Source organism: Salmo salar, chromosome ssa23 (genome assembly GCF_905237065.1).
Source record: "Salmo salar chromosome ssa23, Ssal_v3.1, whole genome shotgun sequence".
Taxonomy (NCBI): Eukaryota; Metazoa; Chordata; class Actinopteri; order Salmoniformes; family Salmonidae; genus Salmo; species Salmo salar.
The window spans coordinates 43,611,936-43,631,101 of record NC_059464.1 but is presented as its reverse complement, the minus strand read 5'-3'; positions in this window follow the sequence as shown (position 1 = coordinate 43,631,101).

Genomic DNA, 19,166 nt, shown 5'->3' with positions numbered 1-19,166 from the left:
GCAGGGGCACCGGTACAGAGTCAATATGCAGGGGCACCGGTACAGAGTCAATATGCAGGGGCACCGGTACAGAGTCAATGTGCAGGGGTACCGGTACAGAGTCAATATGCAGGGGCACTGGTGCAGAGTCAATATGCAGGGGCACCGGTACAGAGTCAATATGCAGGGACACCGGTTAGTCAAGGTAATTGAGGTAATATGTACACTACCGTTCAAAAGTTTGGGATCACTTTGAAATGTCCTTGTTTTTGAAAGAAAAGCATTTTTTTGTCTGTTAAAATAACATCAAATTGATCAGAAATACAGTGTAGACATTGTTAATGTTGTAAATGACTATTGTAGCTGGAAACGGCTGATTTTTAATGGAATATCTACATAGGCGTACAGAGGCCCATTATCAGCAACCATCACTCCTGTGTTCCAATGGCACGTTGTGTTAGCTAATCCAAGTTTATCATTTTAAAAGGCTAATTGATCATTAGAAAACCCTTTTGCAATTATGTTAGCACAGCTGAAAACTGTTCTGATTAAATAAGCAATTAAACTGTCCTTCTTTAGACTAGTTGAGTATCTGGAGCATCAGCATTTGTGGGTTCGATTACAGGCTCAAAATGGCCAGAAACAAAGAACTTTCTTCTGAAACTCGTCAGTCTATTCTTGTTCTGAGAAATGAAGGCTATGCAATGCGAAAAATTGCCAAGAAACTGAATATCTCGTACAACGCTGTGTACTACACCCTTCACAGAACAGCGCAAACTGGCTCTAACCAGAATAGCAAGAGGAGTGGGAGGCCCCAGTGCACAACTGAGCAAGAGAACAAGTACATTAGAGTGTCTAGTTTGATAAACAGACGCCTCACAAGTCCTCAATTGGCAGCTTCATTAAATAGTACCCACAAAACATCAGTCTCAACATCAACAGTGAAGAAGCGACTTCGGGATGCTGGCCTTCTAGGCAGAGTTCCTCTGTCCACCAGGAGACAGGCCAGTACATCAGGAGACGTGGAGGAGGCCGTAGGAGGGCAACAACCCAGCAGCAGGACCGCTACCTCCGCCTTTGGGCAAGGAGGAGCACTGCCAGAGCCCTGCAAAATGACCTCCAGCAGGCCACAAATGTGCATGTGTCTGCTCAAACGGTCAGAAACAGACTCCATGAGGGTGGTATGAGGGCCCGACGTCCACAGGTGGGGGTTGTGCTTACAGCCCAACACCGTGCAGGACGTTTGGCATTTGCCAGAGAACACCAAGATTGGCAAATTCGCCACTGGCGCCCTGTGCTCTTCACAGATGAAAGCAGGTTCACACTGAGCACATGTGACAGACGTGACAGAGTCTGGAGACGCCGTGGAGAACGTTCTACTGCCTGCAACATCCTCCAGCATGACTGGTTTGGCGGTGGGTCAGTCATGGTGTGGGGTGGCATTTCTTTGGGGGGCTGCACAGCCCTCCATGTGCTCGCCAGAGGTAGCCTGACTGCCATTAGGTACCGAGATGAGATCCTCAGACCCCTTGTGAGACCATATGCTGGTGCGGTTGGCCCTGGGTTCCTCCTAATGCAAGACAATGCTAGACCTCATGTGGCTGGAGTGTGTCAGCAGTTCCTGCAAGAGGAAGGCATTGATGCTATGGACTGGCCCGCCCGTTCCCCAGACCTGAATCCAATTGAGCACATCTGGGACATCATGTCTCGCTCCATCCACCAACGCCACGTTGCACCACAGACTGTCCAGTAGTTGGCGGATGCTTTAGTCCAGGTCTGGGAGGAGATCCCTCAGGAGACCATCCGCCACCTCATCAGGAGCATGCCCAGGCGTTGTAGGGAGGTCATACAGGCATGTGGAGGCCACACACACTACTGAGCCTCATTTTGACTTGTTTTAAGGACATTACATCAAAGTTGGATCAGCCTGTAGTGTGGTTTTCCACTTTAATTTTGACTGTGACTCCAAATCCAGACCTCCATGGGTTGATAAATTGGATTTCCATTGATTATTTTTGTGTGATTTTGTTGTCAGCACATTCAACTATGTAAAGAAAAAAGTATTTAATATGATTATTTCATTCATTCAGATCTAGGATGTGTTATTTTAGTGTTCCCTTTATTTTTTTGAGCAGTGTATATATTTTTTGTAAATATACATACCCATATACATACACATATGCATACATATACACATATATACATACACATACCTATATAGACATACATACTTTTTTTAGAATATACCTTTTTTATTCCCCAAACCCTACCACCCTTCCCCCAATTGGAATAAACTAATGAACAGTAACACTTGGGCTTCTACCTTCAGTATATACATCTATAACACATTTTACAGACAATCTATTTTACAATAGTTATATTTTGTTTTTAGTCCTTCCTCTATTTCTGATGTTCATCCAGTTTGATTTATATTTGTAACTGTGCTATTTCACAAAAGTTCTGAACCTATATGCATTTTACAGACCCCGTATGTTTTACATTTGTTATCTTCTTGTTATTGGTCCCACCCTTCTGCTCCATTCAACCCCTCCCATCTATCTCTTAACACCCTCCATTTTGGATTTATATTTGCCATATATTTTTCAACTGTGCTGTGATGCTTGACAAAAGTACTAAACCTTTCTATTCTCATAGCTTCTACAGATTATAAATTAAAAATATACATTTTTGCTCAAATAATTATTATATTACTGTTTGATTGACTATGGCTTTTCAAATCACCTAGTATTGCTATCTGCAGCGTTAGTTCTAGGCAAATGTTAAAATTCTTCAGCCATTCCTTGACCTGTGACAAAAAACGAGATACATATGGACAATACCAAAATAAATGATCTAATGACTCTGCCTCCTCACAGCAAAATCTGCAGAGCTGGGAAGATTTTATCCCCCATATATATAACGTTCTATTAGTTGCAATACTTCTGTATAGTAATTTAATTTGAAAAATTCGAAGTTGTTTTGCGTATCAATTCATAAACCATGTGCCATGGAATGGGTACATCGAAAATCTCTTCCCAACTATTTTGCAATTTATATGGCACAGCTGTCAGTTTTTTGGTCCTTAAATGAAATTGGTATATGTTTTTATTTATCACATTTTTCTTTAACAATTTACGTTCTTTAATACAGGGCCGACATACAAGTTCCTTACTTTTTTCCCCTTCTACTTGCCTCTTCCATTTTGTAGTAATGCTGTAATTAGTTGGTTGTAATTTTGGGTAGAGCAGACATTTCCATGTCTGTGTTAGCAGCATGTGTGACATAACTTCCCCTGTCCTATTTATGATATCATTCACAAAGATTATACCTTTTTTAAACATCTCTTCGAAAAATACATTTAAAAAAAAAAATGTATTTTTGAGTTTAACCACAATATTTGTTGCATTATTTGTGCTGTCTTTTCAGGTGGATTAAACTGAAATTGCAACCAACTTTCCAAGGCTCGTTTAAAAAAGAACGATATTTTGGAGATTATTTCCTTTTCAAACAACCGAAAGTGAACAGGTGTAATCTGAATAAAGGGAAAAAGGCCATTCTTGAACATAGGATGAGACATTCCTACCAATTTACTAGAGAACCAGTTTGGATTTAAGTATAACTTTTGTATGACTGATGCCTTTAGTGAGAGGTCTAATGCTTTAATATTTAATCATTTCTGTCTTCTGAATTCATATTCGTTATATAAATAGGCCCTTTTAATTTTGTCTGGCTTGCCATTCCAAATAAAATAGAATATTTTTTGTTCATATAATTTAAAAAGCAGGTCACTAGGTGTAGGCAAAACCATAAGCAAATAGGTAAACTGTGATATAACTAAAGAGTTAATCAGGGTGATTTTTCCACAAATAGACAGGTGTTTTCCTTTCCATGGTACCAAGATCTTATCTATTTTTGCCAACTTTCTATAAAAATGTATTGGAGTGAGATCATTTCTTTGTTTTGTGATTTGTATACCGAGTATGTCCACATCTCCGTCAGACCATTTAATTGGTAAACTACACGGTAATGTAGAATTTGCATTGTTTTGTGATCCAATACGTAATATAGTACACTTATCATAATTTGGTTTTAATCCAGAGAGGATAGAAAAAGTATCTAGAGCCTCTATGAGGCCGTGGAGAGACTCCAATTGTGGTTTTAAAAGAAAACATGAATCATCGGCGTACAATGACACCTTCGTTTTTAAGCCACGGATTTCTAATCCCTTAATATTATTGTTTGATCTAATTCTAACAGCTAACATTTCGATGGCAATAATAAATAGATATGCCGATAGTGGACAACCTTGTTTTACTCCTTTAGATAGTTTAAAACTTTTTGAGATGTAGCCATTATTTACTATTTTACACCTAGGGTTACTATACATAACTTTAACCCATTTTATCAGAGATTCCCCAAAATTGAAATATTCTAGGCATTTAAATACAAACTCCAGTCGTACTTTATCAAAAGCCTTTTCAAAATCAGCTATGAATACCAGGCCTGGTGTCCCCAATATTTCATAGTATTCTATTGTTTCCAGTACTTGTCTTATATTATGTCCAATATATCGACCATGTAAAAAACCTGTCTGATTAGGATGAATAATACTTTTTTAATTCTATGCGCCAAGCATTTTGCTAGGATTTTTGCATCACAACACAAGTGTAAGAGGTCTCCAATTTTTTAAATGGACTGGATCTTTATATATACCACTTGGGTCCTGTTTCAGTAATAATGATATCAGACCTTCTTGTTGCGTATCTGATAATCTACCATTTATATAGGACTGGTTAAAACATGCTAATAATGGTCCGTTTTGTATACTTCCACTGGTATGCCATCCAGCCCATACAATTAGTTTCAGTTAGTGGAGATGGAGGAGACTGAAACGAGAACATATTCTTAAAGTACTTTAGTTCTTCTTTCAAAATATAATTAGATGAATCATGCGTGACCCCATCATTTGTAACAAGTTTCAACAATTTTTTTCGGTAGCATTTCTATATTGAAGATTGAAAAATAATTTGGTGCATTTTCCCCCATATTCCATCCAGTTCGCTTTATTTTTATAATATATTACACTGGATCTTTCTTGAATAAGTTCCTCCATTTCTTTTTGTTTTTCCTCTAACTTATTCTGTGCCTCTATGGTACAGTTTTTATTGCTATCTAACTGTACTGTTAATCCTTCAATTTCCTTTGTTAACATAGACTCTTTTGATCTGAATTGCTTTTGTTTTATAGATGAATACTGAATTGCATGGCCTCTAAAGGCACATTTAAAAGTGTCTCATACAATAAGGGGATCTGCTGTACCTATGTTATGTCTGAAAAAGTCAGTTGTAAATTCTTCTGTCCTTGTTCTAAACAATTTATCATCTAGTAAGCTTTGATTAAATTCCCAATATCCTCGCCCACGTGGAAATCCTGTAAGAGTAATATATATGCCAATTATGTGATGATCCGACCCTATCAACAATTTTAAACTTTTGGTGCCAGAGAGAATGGCATAAGAAGGTAGTCAAGACGACTAGCTTGATTAAGCCTCCGTATATCTCACTAGGTCAGGGTATTTTAGTCTCCATATATCCACTAATTCCAATATATCCATGACATTCATGATCTCCTTAAGTGCCTGAGGGTGATAGTTTGTAGTGTGATTTCCTTTACGGTCCATAGAGGTATTTAAGACCTTATTAAAATCTCCCACCATAATAATAGAGTCTAGTGTTGATTGTAGAGTTGATAAATTCTTATATATATTTTAAAAGAAGCTTGGATCATCATTATTTGGACCGTAGAGGTTAATAAGCCATATTTGTTAATTGTCCAATAACATATTTAAAATAATCCATCTACCTTAATGATCTGCTTGGACAATTTGCACATTTGGATCAAAATTACTGTTAATTAAAACCATCACCTCTTTTGAATTTCTTTTCCCATGGGAGAAATATATTTCACCCCCCCAGTCCTTTTTCCACAAAACTTCATCTAAAATTGTTGAATGAGTTTCCTGTAAACAATAGATATTTATATTCTTTTAGCCAGGTAAATAATGATCGTCTTTTCTTATTATCTGCTAAGCCATTACAGTTGTAACTGTATGGATTTTTCTTTGCAACTCTGCCTAGAAGGCCAGCATCCCAGCATCGCCTCTTCACCTCCTCTCTCTTCTCCTCTCCTCTCTCTCCTCTCTCTCTCCTCCTCCTCTCTCCTCTCGCCTCTCCCCTCCTCTCAACTCCTCCTCCTCTCTCAACTCCTCTACTCTCGCCCCTCCCCTCCTCTTTCCTCTCTCCTCTCTCCTCCTCTCTCTATGGTCATTTCTTTCACAAAGCTGCAGACAAAGCTGAGGCCTCCTCTCCTCTCTCCTCTCCTCTCTCCTCTCCCCCCTCCCTCCCTTCCTCTCCTCCTCTCTCCTCTCCCCCTCCCTTCCTCTCCTCTCCTCTCCTCTCCTCTCCCCCCTCCCACACCCAACCTCTTCTCTCCCCTCTCCTCTCAGTGTGCTGCCCTTGATCATCAGAGAGAGACTAATGATGGGCAGGTGGTCTTCCCCCCACTGACCCACAGTCAGCCCCCTCGTGTGCAACCAGACCCTGGGTTCAAATGTCATATCACCCACACCCCCCAAGTCATTCAACTACAACATACCTCTGCCAATAATGAAAACCAATCAGGGTTCTCCCTCAGGCAATTTGTCATGGTGGTCAGGATGTGCGTGTGGGGGTGCGAGGGGGTGTATTGACTATAAGTGGGATAGGAAACAGGGTGAGGGGGAAGTAGTGTCTGGGGGAGGGGGCTGTTCTGATGATCTGATTATGACTGGGGAAGAGAGGGACTGCTGATTCTCCATCTGTCTGACAAGGACCTTAGGGAGGCAATCTGTTCTTTTCTAAAAGCCCCTGTGGAGCCTCATAGAGACCCTCTCCGGCCATTGACTGCTTGATGTTGTTCATTTATAAACACGGGAAAGTACCTTTTCCCCCTCTTCTGTTAAACCATGTGACCCTGCAGACGGCAGGTCACTGTTATAATGCCTGTGATCTGAGGGGGTGATGTGTCTTACTGTCAGTGCTGCAGGAGGGTGATGTGTCGTCTACCTCTTACTGTCAGTGCTGCAGGAGGGTGATGTGTAGTCTACCTCTTACTGTCAGACCTGGAGGAGGGTGATGTGTAGTCTACCTCTTACTGTCAGTGCTGCAGGAGGGTAATGTGTAGTCTACCTCTTACTGTCAGTCCTGCAGGAGGGTGATGTGTCGTCTACCTCTTACTGTCAGTCCTGGAGGAGGGTGATGTGTAGTCTACCTCTTACTGTCAGTGCTGCAGGAGGGTGATGTGTAGTCTACCTCTTACTGTCAGACCTGGAGGAGGGTGATGTGTAGTCTACCTCTTACTGTCAGTGCTGCAGGAGGGTAATGTGTAGTCTACCTCTTACTGTCAGTCCTGCAGGAGGGTGATGTGTCGTCTACCTCTTACTGTCAGTCCTGGAGGAGGGTGATGTGTAGTCTACCTCTTACTGTCAGTGCTGCAGGAGGGTGATGTGTCGTCTACCTCTTACTGTCAGTCCTGGAGGAGGGTGATGTGTAGTCTACCTCTTACTGTCAGTGCTGGAGGAGGGTGATGTGTCGTCTACCTCTTACTGTCAGTCCTGGAGGAGGGTGATGTGTAGTCTACCTCTTACTGTCAGCGCTGGAGGAGGGTGATGTGTCGTCTACCTCTTACTGTCAGTGCTGCAGGAGGGTGATGTGTAGTCTACCTCTTACTGTCAGTCCTGCAGGAGGGTGATGTGTCGTCTACCTCTTACTGTCAGTCCTGGGGGAGGGTGATGTGTAGTCTACCTCTTACTGTCAGTGCTGGACGAGGGTGATGTGTCGTCTACCTCTTACTGTCAGTCCTGCAGGAGGGTGATGTGTAGTCTACCTCTTACTGTCAGTCCTGGAGGAGGGTGATGTGTCGTCTACCTCTTACTGTCAGTCCTGGAGGAGGGTGATGTGTCGTCTACCTCTTACTGTCAGTCCTGGGGGAGGGTGATGTGTCGTCTACCTCTTACTGTCAGTGCTGCAGGAGGGTGATGTGTAGTCTACCTCTTACTGTCAGTGCTGCAGGAGGGTGATGTGTAGTCTACCTCTTACTGTTAGTGCTGCAGGAGGGTGATGTGTAGTCTACCTCTTACTGTCAGTGCTGCAGGAGGGTGATGTGTCGTCTACCTCTTACTGTCAGTCCTGGAGGAGGGTGATGTGTCGTCTACTTCTTACTGTCAGTGCTGCAGGAGGGTGATGTGTAGTCTACCTCTTACTGTCAGTCCTGCAGGAGGGTGATGTGTAGTCTACCTCTTACTGTCAGTGCTGCAGGAGGGTGATGTGTAGTCTACTTCTTACTGTCAGTCCTGCAGGAGGGTGATGTGTCGTCTACCTCTTACTGTCAGTCCTGGAGGAGGGTGATGTGTCGTCTACTTCTTACTGTCAGTGCTGCAGGAGGGTGATGTGTAGTCTACCTCTTACTGTCAGTCCTGCAGGAGGGTGATGTGTAGTCTACCTCTTACTGTCAGTGCTGCAGGAGGGTGATGTGTCGTCTACCTCTTACTGTCAGTGCTGCAGGAGGGTGATGTGTAGTCTACCTCTTACTGTCAGTGCTGGAGGAGGGTGATGTGTCGTCTACCACTTACTGTCAGTCCTGGAGGAGGGTGATGTGTAGTCTGCCTCTTACTGTCAGTCCTGGAGGAGGGTGATGTGTAGTCTGCCTCTTACTGTCAGTGCTGCAGGAGGGTGATGTGTAGTCTACCTCTTACTGTCAGTCCTGGAGGAGGGTGATGTGTAGTCTACCTCTTACTGTCAGCGCTGGAGGAGGGTTTGTGGTCATTAAACGGAAGGAAAAAGACTGAAAGCATCAGCTGATATTGCACCAACTAGATGTTAATATGGGGGTCTAGACAGTCCACCAGGTTCCACACACAGTTCTCTGGTGGCTGCGGAGCGTAAGCTGTGCCCTGGTGTTCTTAGTCAAATGGGATTACTATTACAGCCTCCACCTATTAGGTGCTGGTTTTACTTCCTGCAGGGCGATTAGTGCAGCATACCTTGCTCGCTGATTGGTACAGCATACTTGCTCTCTGATTGGTGGAGCATACCTTGCTCTCTGATTGGTACAGCATACCTTGTGCTCTGATTGGTAAAACATACCTTGCTCTCTGATTGGCACAGCGTACCTTGCTCTCTGATTGGTACAGCATACCTTGCTCTCTGATTGGTACAGCATACCTTGCTCTCTGATTGGTAGAGCATATGTTTAATGGTGGCGTAGACAGATTTGATTTGCAAGGTGTTATAGCAGGTGCATCGAAATGCTTGTGTTACTAGCTCCAACAGGGCTGTAGAATGTCTTGTGTTACTAGGCTCCAACAGTACACTAGAATGTCTTGTGTTACTAGCTCCAACAGTACAGTAGAATGTCTTGTGTTACTAGCTCCAACAGTACAGTAGAATGTCTTGTGTTACTAGCTCCAACAGGGCTGTAGAATGTCTTGTGTTACTAGCTCCAACAGTACAGTAGAATGTCTTGTGTTACTAGCTCCAACAGTACAGTAGAATGTCTTGTGTTACTAGCTCCAACAGTACAGTAGAATGTCTTGTGTTACTAGCTCCAACAGTACAGTAGAATGTCTTGTGTTACTAGCTCCAACAGTACAGTAGAATGTCTTGTGTTACTAGCTCCAACAGGGCTGTAGGATGTCTTGTGTTACTAGCTCCAACAGGGCTGTAGAATGTCTTGTGTTACTAGCTCCAACAGGGCTGTAGAATGTCTTGTGTTACTAGCTCCAACAGGGCTGTAGAATGTCTTGTGTTACTAGCTCCAACAGGGCTGTAGAATGTCTTGTGTTACTAGCTCCAACAGTACAGTAGAATGTCTTGTGTTACTAGCTCCAACAGTACAGTAGAATGTCTTGTGTTACTAGCTCCAACAGTACAGTAGAATGTCTTGTGTTACTAGCTCCAACAGGGCTGTAGAATGTCTTGTGTTACTAGCTCCAACAGGCCTGTAGAATGTCTTGTGTTACTAGCTCCAACAGGGCTGTAGAATGCCTTGTGTTACTAGCTCCAACAGTACAGTAGAATGTCTTGTGTTACTAGCTCCAACAGTACAGTAGAATGTCTTGTGTTACTAGCTCCAACAGTACAGTAGAATGTCTTGTGTTACTAGCTCCAACAGTACAGTAGAATGTCTTGTGTTACTAGCTCCAACAGTACAGTAGAATGTCTTGTGTTACTAGCTCCAACAGGGCTGTAGAATGTCTTGTGTTACTAGCTCCAACAGAGTAGAATGTCTTGTGTTACTAGCTCCGTAGAATGTCTTGTGTTACTAGCTCCAACAGTACAGTAGAATGTCTTGTGTTACTAGCTCCAACAGTACAGTAGAATGTCTTGTGTTACTAGCTCCAACAGTACAGTAGAATGTCTTGTGTTACTAGCTCCAACAGGGCTGTAGAATGTCTTGTGTTACTAGCTCCAACAGGCCTGTAGAATGTCTTGTGTTACTAGCTCCAACAGGGCTGTAGAATGCCTTGTGTTACTAGCTCCAACAGTACAGTAGAATGTCTTGTGTTACTAGCTCCAACAGGGCTGTAGAATGTCTTGTGTTACTAGCTCCAACAGTACTGTAGAATGTCTTGTGTTACTAGCTCCAACAGTACTGTAGAATGTCTTGTGTTACTAGCTCCAACAGTACAGTAGAATGTCTTGTGTTACTAGCTCCAACAGTACAGTAGAATGTCTTGTGTTACTAGCTCCAACAGTACAGTAGAATGTCTTGTGTTACTAGCTCCAACAGTACAGTAGAATGTCTTGTGTTACTAGCTCCAACAGGGCTGTAGAATGTCTTGTGTTACTAGGCTCCAACAGTACACTAGAATGTCTTGTGTTACTAGCTCCAACAGTACAGTAGAATGTCTTGTGTTACTAGCTCCAACAGTACAGTAGAATGTCTTGTGTTACTAGCTCCAACAGGGCTGTAGAATGTCTTGTGTTACTAGCTCCAACAGTACAGTAGAATGTCTTGTGTTACTAGCTCCAACAGTACAGTAGAATGTCTTGTGTTACTAGCTCCAACAGGGCTGTAGGATGTCTTGTGTTACTAGCTCCAACAGGGCTGTAGAATGTCTTGTGTTACTAGCTCCAACAGTACAGTAGAATGTCTTGTGTTACTAGCTCCAACAGTACAGTAGAATGTCTTGTGTTACTAGCTCCAACAGTACAGTAGAATGTCTTGTGTTACTAGCTCCAACAGGGCTGTAGAATGTCTTGTGTTACTAGCTCCAACAGGCCTGTAGAATGTCTTGTGTTACTAGCTCCAACAGGGCTGTGGAATGTCTTGTGTTACTAGCGCCAACAGTACAGTAGAATGTCTTGTGTTACTAGCTCCAACAGTACAGTAGAATGTCTTGTGTTACTAGCTCCAACAGTACTGTAGAATGTCTTGTGTTACTAGCTCCAACAGGGCTGTAGAATGTCTTGTGTTACTAGCTCCAACAGGGCTGTAGAATGTCTTGTGTTACTAGCTCCAACAGTACAGTAGAATGTCTTGTGTTACTAGCTCCAACAGTACAGTAGAATGTCTTGTGTTACTAGCTCCAACAGTACAGTAGAATGTCTTGTGTTACTAGCTCCAACAGGGCTGTAGAATGTCTTGTGTTACTAGCTCCAACAGGCCTGTAGAATGTCTTGTGTTACTAGCTCCAACAGGGCTGTAGAATGCCTTGTGTTACTAGCTCCAACAGTACAGTAGAATGTCTTGTGTTACTAGCTCCAACAGGGCTGTAGAATGTCTTGTGTTACTAGCTCCAACAGTACAGTAGAATGTCTTGTGTTACTAGCTCCAACAGGGCTGTAGAATGTCTTGTGTTACTAGGCTCCAACAGTACACTAGAATGTCTTGTGTTACTAGCTCCAACAGTACAGTAGAATGTCTTGTGTTACTAGCTCCAACAGGGCTGTAGGATGTCTTGTGTTACTAGCTCCAACAGGGCTGTAGAATGTCTTGTGTTACTAGCTCCAACAGTACAGTAGAATGTCTTGTGTTACTAGCTCCAACAGTACAGTAGAATGTCTTGTGTTACTAGCTCCAACAGTACAGTAGAATGTCTTGTGTTACTAGCTCCAACAGGGCTGTAGAATGTCTTGTGTTACTAGCTCCAACAGGGCTGTAGAATGTCTTGTGTTACTAGCTCCAACAGTACATAGATGTCTTGTGTTACTAGCTCCAACAGGGCTGTAGAATGTCTTGTGTTACTAGCTCCAACAGTACAGTAGAATGTCTTGTGTTACTAGCTCCAACAGTACAGTAGAATGTCTTGTGTTACTAGCTCCAACAGTACAGTAGAATGTCTTGTGTTACTAGCTCCAACAGGGCTGTAGAATGTCTTGTGTTACTAGCTCCAACAGGCCTGTAGAATGTCTTGTGTTACTAGCTCCATCAGGGCTGTAGAATGCCTTGTGTTACTAGCTCCAACAGTACAGTAGAATGTCTTGTGTTACTAGCTCCAACAGGGCTGTAGAATGTCTTGTGTTACTAGCTCCAACAGGGCTGTGGAATGTCTTGTGTTACTAGCTCCAACAGTACAGTAGAATGTCTTGTGTTACTAGCTCCAACAGTACAGTAGAATGTCTTGTGTTACTAGCTCCAACAGTACAGTAGAATGTCTTGTGTTATTAGCTCCAACAGGGCTGTAGAATGTCTTGTGTTACTAGGCTCCAACAGTACACTAGAATGTCTTGTGTTACTAGCTCCAACAGTACAGTAGAATGTCTTGTGTTACTAGCTCCAACAGGGCTGTAGAATGTCTTGTGTTACTAGCTCCAACAGTACAGTAGAATGTCTTGTGTTACTAGCTCCAACAGTACAGTAGAATGTCTTGTGTTACTAGCTCCAACAGTAGCTGTAGAATGTCTTGTGTTACTAGCTCCAACAGTGCTGTAGAATGTCTTGTGTTACTAGCTCCAACAGTACAGTAGAATGTCTTGTGTTACTAGCTCCAACAGTGCAGTAGAATGTCTTGTGTTACTAGCTCCAACAGTACAGTAGAATGTCTTGTGTTACTAGCTCCAACAGGGCTGTAGAATGTCTTGTGTTACTAGCTCCAACAGGCCTGTAGAATGTCTTGTGTTACTAGCTCCAACAGTGCTGTGGAATGTCTTGTGTTACTAGCTCCAACAGTACAGTAGAATGTCTTGTGTTACTAGCTCCAACAGTACTGTAGAATGTCTTGTGTTACTAGCTCCAACAGTACTGTAGAATGTCTTGTGTTACTAGCTCCAACAGTACTGTAGAATGTCTTGTGTTACTAGCTCCAACAGGGCTGTAGAATGTCTTGTGTTACTAGCTCCAACTGTACTGTAGAATGTCTTGTGTTACTAGCTCCAACAGTGCTGTAGAATGTCTTGTGTTACTAGCTCCAACAGTACAGTAGAATGTCTTGTGTTACTAGCTCCAACAGTGCTGTAGAATGTCTTGTGTTACTAGCTCCAACAGGGCTGTAGAATGTCTTGTCTTACTAGCTCCAACAGGGCTGTAGAATGTCTTGTGTTACTAGCTCCAACAGTACAGTAGAATGTCTTGTGTTACTAGCTCCAACAGTACTGTAGGATGTCTTGTGTTACTAGCTCCAACAGTGCTGTAGAATGTCTTGTGTTACTAGCTCCAACAGGGCCTGTAGAATGTCTTGTGTTACTAGCTCCAACAGGGCTGTAGAATGCCTTGTGTTACTAGCTCCAACAGTACAGTAGAATGTCTTGTGTTACTAGCTCCAACAGTACTGTAGAATGTCTTGTGTTACTAGCTCCAACAGTACAGTAGAATGTCTTGTGTTACTAGCTCCAACAGTGCTGTAGAATGTCTTGTGTTACTAGCTCCAACAGTACAGTAGAATGTCTTGTGTTACTAGCTCCAACAGTGCAGTAGAATGTCTTGTGTTACTAGCTCCAACAGTACAGTAGAATGTCTTGTGTTACTAGCTCCAACAGTACAGTAGAATGTCTTGTGTTACTAGCTCCAACAGTACTGTAGAATTTCTTGTGTTACTAGCTCCAACAGGGCTGTGGAATGTCTTGTGTTACTAGCTCCAACAGTGCTGTAGAATGTCTTGTGTTACTAGCTCCAACAGTACAGTAGAATGTCTTGTGTTACTAGCTCCAACAGTACAGTAGAATGTCTTGTGTTACTAGCTCCAACAGTACAGTAGAAAGTCTTGTGTTACTAGCTCCAACAGGGCTGTAGAATGTCTTGTGTTACTAGGCTCCAACAGTACAGTAGAATGTCTTGTGTTACTAGCTCCAACAGTACAGTAGAATGTCTTGTGTTACTAGCTCCAACAGTACTGTAGAATGTCTTGTGTTACTAGCTCCAACAGTGCTGTAGAATGTCTTGTGTTACTAGCGCCAACAGTACAGTAGAATGTCTTGTGTTACTAGCTCCAACAGTACAGTAGAATGTCTTGTGTTACTAGCTCCAACAGTACAGTAGAATGTCTTGTGTTACTAGCTCCAACAGTACAGTAGAATGTCTTGTGTTACTAGCTCCAACAGGGCTGTAGAATGTCTTGTGTTACTAGCTCCAACAGTACATTAGAATGTCTTGTGTTACTAGCTCCAACAGTACAGTAGAATGTCTTGTGTTACTAGCTCCAACAGGGCTGTAGAATGTCTTGTGTTACTAGCTCCAACAGTGCAGTAGAATGTCTTGTGTTACTAGCTCCAACAGTACAGTAGAATGTCTTGTGTTACTAGCTCCAACAGGGCTGTAGAATGTCTTGTGTTACTAGCTCCAACAGGACTGTAGAATGTCTTGTGTTACTAGCTCCAACAGTACAGTAGAATGTCTTGTGTTACTAGCTCCAACAGTGCAGTAGAATGTCTTGTGTTACTAGCTCCAACAGGCCTGTAGAATGTCTTGTGTTACTAGCTCCAACAGGGCTGTAGAATGCCTTGTGTTACTAGCTCCAACAGTACAGTAGAATGTCTTGTGTTACTAGCTCCAACAGGCCTGTAGAATGTCTTGTGTTACTAGCTCCAACAGGGCTGTAGAATGTCTTGTGTTACTAGCTCCAACAGTACAGTAGAATGTCTTGTGTTACTAGCTCCAACAGTACAGTAGAATGTCTTGTGTTACTAGCTCCAACTTTACAGTAGAATGTCTTGTGTTACTAGCTCCAACAGGGCTGTAGAATGTCTTGTGTTACTAGGCTCCAACAGTACACTAGAATGTCTTGTGTTACTAGCTCCAACAGTACAGTAGAATGTCTTGTGTTACTAGCTCCAACAGTACAGTAGAATGTCTTGTCTTACTAGCTCCAACAGGGCTGTAGAATGTCTTGTGTTACTAGCTCCAACAGTACAGTAGAATGTCTTGTGTTACTAGCTCCAACAGTACAGTAGAATGTCTTGTGTTACTAGCTCCAACAGGGCAGTAGAATGTCTTGTGTTACTAGCTCCAACAGGCCTGTAGAATGTCTTGTGTTACTAGCTCCAACAGGGCTGTAGAATGCCTTGTGTTACTAGCTCCAACAGTACAGTAGAATGTCTTGTGTTACTAGCTCCAACAGTACAGTAGAATGTCTTGTGTTACTAGCTCCAACAGTACAGTAGAATGTCTTGTGTTACTAGCTCCAACAGTACAGTAGAATGTCCTGTGTTACTAGCTCCAACAGTACAGTAGAATGTCTTGTGTTACTAGCTCCAACAGTGCAATAGAATGTCTTGTGTTACTAGCTCCAACAGTACAGTAGAATGTCTTGTGTTACTAGCTTCAACAGTACAGTAGAATGTCTTGTGTTACTAGCTCCAACAGTGCAGTAGAATGTCTTGTGTTACTAGCTCCAACAGTGCAGTAGAATGTCTTGTGTTACTAGCTCCAACAGTACAGTAGAATGTCTTGTGTTACTAGCTCCAACAGTACAGTAGAATGTCTTGTGTTACTAGCTCCAACAGTACAGTAGAATGTCTTGTGTTACTAGCTCCAACAGGGCTGTGGAATGTCTTGTGTTACTAGCTCCAACAGTACAGTAGAATGTCTTGTGTTACTAGCTCCAACAGTACAGTAGAATGTCTTGTGTTACTAGCTCCAACAGTACAGTAGAATGTCTTGTGTTACTAGCTCCAACAGTACAGTAGAAAGTCTTGTGTTACTAGCTCCAACAGGGCTGTAGAATGTCTTGTGTTACTAGCTCCAACAGTACAGTAGAATGTCTTGTGTTACTAGCTCCAACAGTACATTAGAATGTCTTGTGTTACTAGCTCCAACAGTGCTGTAGAATGTCTTGTGTTACTAGCTCCAACAGTACAGTAGAATGTCTTGTGTTACTAGCTCCAACAGTGCAGTAGAATGTCTTGTGTTACTAGCTCCAACAGTACAGTAGAATGTCTTGTGTTACTAGCTCCAACAGTACAGTAGAATGTCTTGTGTTACTAGCTCCAACAGGGCTGTAGAATGTCTTGTGTTACTAGCTCCAACAGGGCTGTAGAATGTCTTGTGTTACTAGCTCCAACAGTACAGTAGAATGTCTTGTGTTACTAGCTCCAACAGTACAGTAGAATGTCTTGTGTTACTAGCTCCAACAGTACAGTAGAATGTCTTGTGTTACTAGCTCCAACAGGGCTGTAGAATGTCTTGTGTTACTAGCTCCAACAGGCCTGTAGAATGTCTTGTGTTACTAGCTCCAACAGGGCTGTAGAATGCCTTGTGTTACTAGCTCCAACAGTACAGTAGAATGTCTTGTGTTACTAGCTCCAACAGGGCTGTAGAATGTCTTGTGTTACTAGCTCCAACAGTACAGTAGAATGTCTTGTGTTACTAGCTCCAACAGGGCTGTAGAATGTCTTGTGTTACTAGCTCCAACAGTACAGTAGATTGTCTTGTGTTACTAGCTCCAACAGTACAGTAGAATGTCTTGTGTTACTAGCTCCAACAGTACAGTAGAATGTCTTGTGTTACTAGCTCCAACAGTACAGTAGAATGTCTTGTGTTACTAGCTCCAACAGGGCTGTAGAATGTCTTGTGTTACTAGCTCCAACAGGGCTGTAGAATGTCTTGTGTTACTAGCTCCAACAGTACGGTAGAATGTATTGTGTTACTAGCTCCAACAGTACAGTAGAATGTCTTGTGTTACTAGCTCCAACAGGGCAGTAGAATGTCTTGTGTTACTAGCTCCAACAGGGCTGTAGAATGTCTTGTGTTACTAGCTCCAACAGGGCTGTAGAATGCCTTGTGTTACTAGCTCCAACAGTACAGTACAATGTCTTGTGTTACTAGCTCCAACAGGCCTGTAGAATGTCTTGTGTTACTAGCTCCAACAGGGCTGTAGAATGCCTTGTTTTACTAGCTCCAACAGTACAGTAGAATGTCTTGTGTTACTAGCTCCAACAGGGCAGTAGAATGTCTTGTGTTACTAGCTCCAACTTTACAGTAGAATGTCTTGTGTTACTAGCTCCAACAGGGCTGTAGAATGTCTTGTGTTACTAGCTCCAACAGTACAGTAGAATGTCTTGTGTTACTAGCTCCAACAGTACAGTAGAATGTCTTGTGTTACTAGCTCCAACAGTGCAGTAGAATGTCTTGTCTTACTAGCTCCAACAGGGCTGTAGAATGTCTTGTGTTACTAGCTCCAACAGTACAGTAGAATGTCTTGTGTTACTAGCTCCAACAGTACAGTAGAATGTCTTGTGTTACTAGCTCCAACAGGGCTGTAGAATGTCTTGTGTTACTAGCTCCAACAGGCCTGTAGAATGTCTTGTGTTACTAGCTCCAACAGGGCTGTAGAATGCCTTGTGTTACTAGCTCCAACAGTACAGTAGAATGTCTTGTGTTACTAGCTCCAACAGGGCTGTAGAATGTCTTGTGTTACTAGCTCCAACAGTACAGTAGAATGTCTTGTGTTACTAGCTCCAACAGTACAGTAGAATGTCTTGTGTTACTAGCTCCAACAGTACAGTAGAATGTCTTGTGTTACTAGCTCCAACAGTGCAGTAGAATGTCTTGTGTTACTAGCTCCAACAGTGCAGTAGAATGTCTTGTGTTACTAGCTCCAACAGTACAGTAGAATGTCTTGTGTTACTAGCTCCAACAGTACAGTAGAATGTCTTGTGTTACTAGCTCCAACAGTACAGTAGAATTTCTTGTGTTACTAGCTCCAACAGGGCTGTGGAATGTCTTGTGTTACTAGCGCCAACAGTACAGTAGAATGTCTTGTGTTACTAGCTCCAACAGTACAGTAGAATGTCTTGTGTTACTAGCTCCAACAGTACAGTAGAATGTCTTGTGTTACTAGCTCCAACAGTACAGTAGAAAGTCTTGTGTTACTAGCTCCAACAGGGCTGTAGATTGTCTTGTGTTACTAGCTCCAACAGTACATTAGAATGTCTTGTGTTACTAGCTCCAACAGTACAGTAGAATGTCTTGTGTTACTAGCTCCAACAGGGCTGTAGAATGTCTTGTGTTACTAGCTCCAACAGTGCAGTAGAATGTCTTGTGTTACTAGCTCCAACAGTACAGTAGAATGTCTTGTGTTACTAGCTCCAACAGTACAGTAGAATGTCTTGTGTTACTAGCTCCAACAGTACAGTAGAATGTCTTGTGTTACTAGCTCCAACAGTACAGTAGAAAGTATTGTGTTACTAGCTCCAACAGGGCTGTAGAATGTCTTGTGTTACTAGCTCCAACAGTACATTAGAATGTCTTGTGTTACTAGCTCCAACAGTACAGTAGAATGTCTTGTGTTACTAGCTCCAACAGGGCTGTAGAATGTCTTGTGTTACTAGCTCCAACAGTGCAGTAGAATGTCTTGTGTTACTAGCTCCAACAGTACAGTAGAATGTCTTGTGTTACTAGCTCCAACAGGGCTGTAGAATGTCTTGTGTTACTAGCTCCAACAGGGCTGTAGAATGTCTTGTGTTACTAGCTCCAACAGTACAGTAGAATGTCTTGTGTTACTAGCTCCAACAGTGCAGTAGAATGTCTTGTGTTACTAGCTCCAACAGTACTGTAGAATGTCTTGTGTTACTAGCTCCAACAGGGCTGTAGAATGCCTTGTGTTACTAGCTCCAACAGTACAGTACAATGTCTTGTGTTACTAGCTCCAACAGGCCTGTAGAATGTCTTGTGTTACTAGCTCCAACAGTGCTGTAGAATGCCTTGTGTTACTA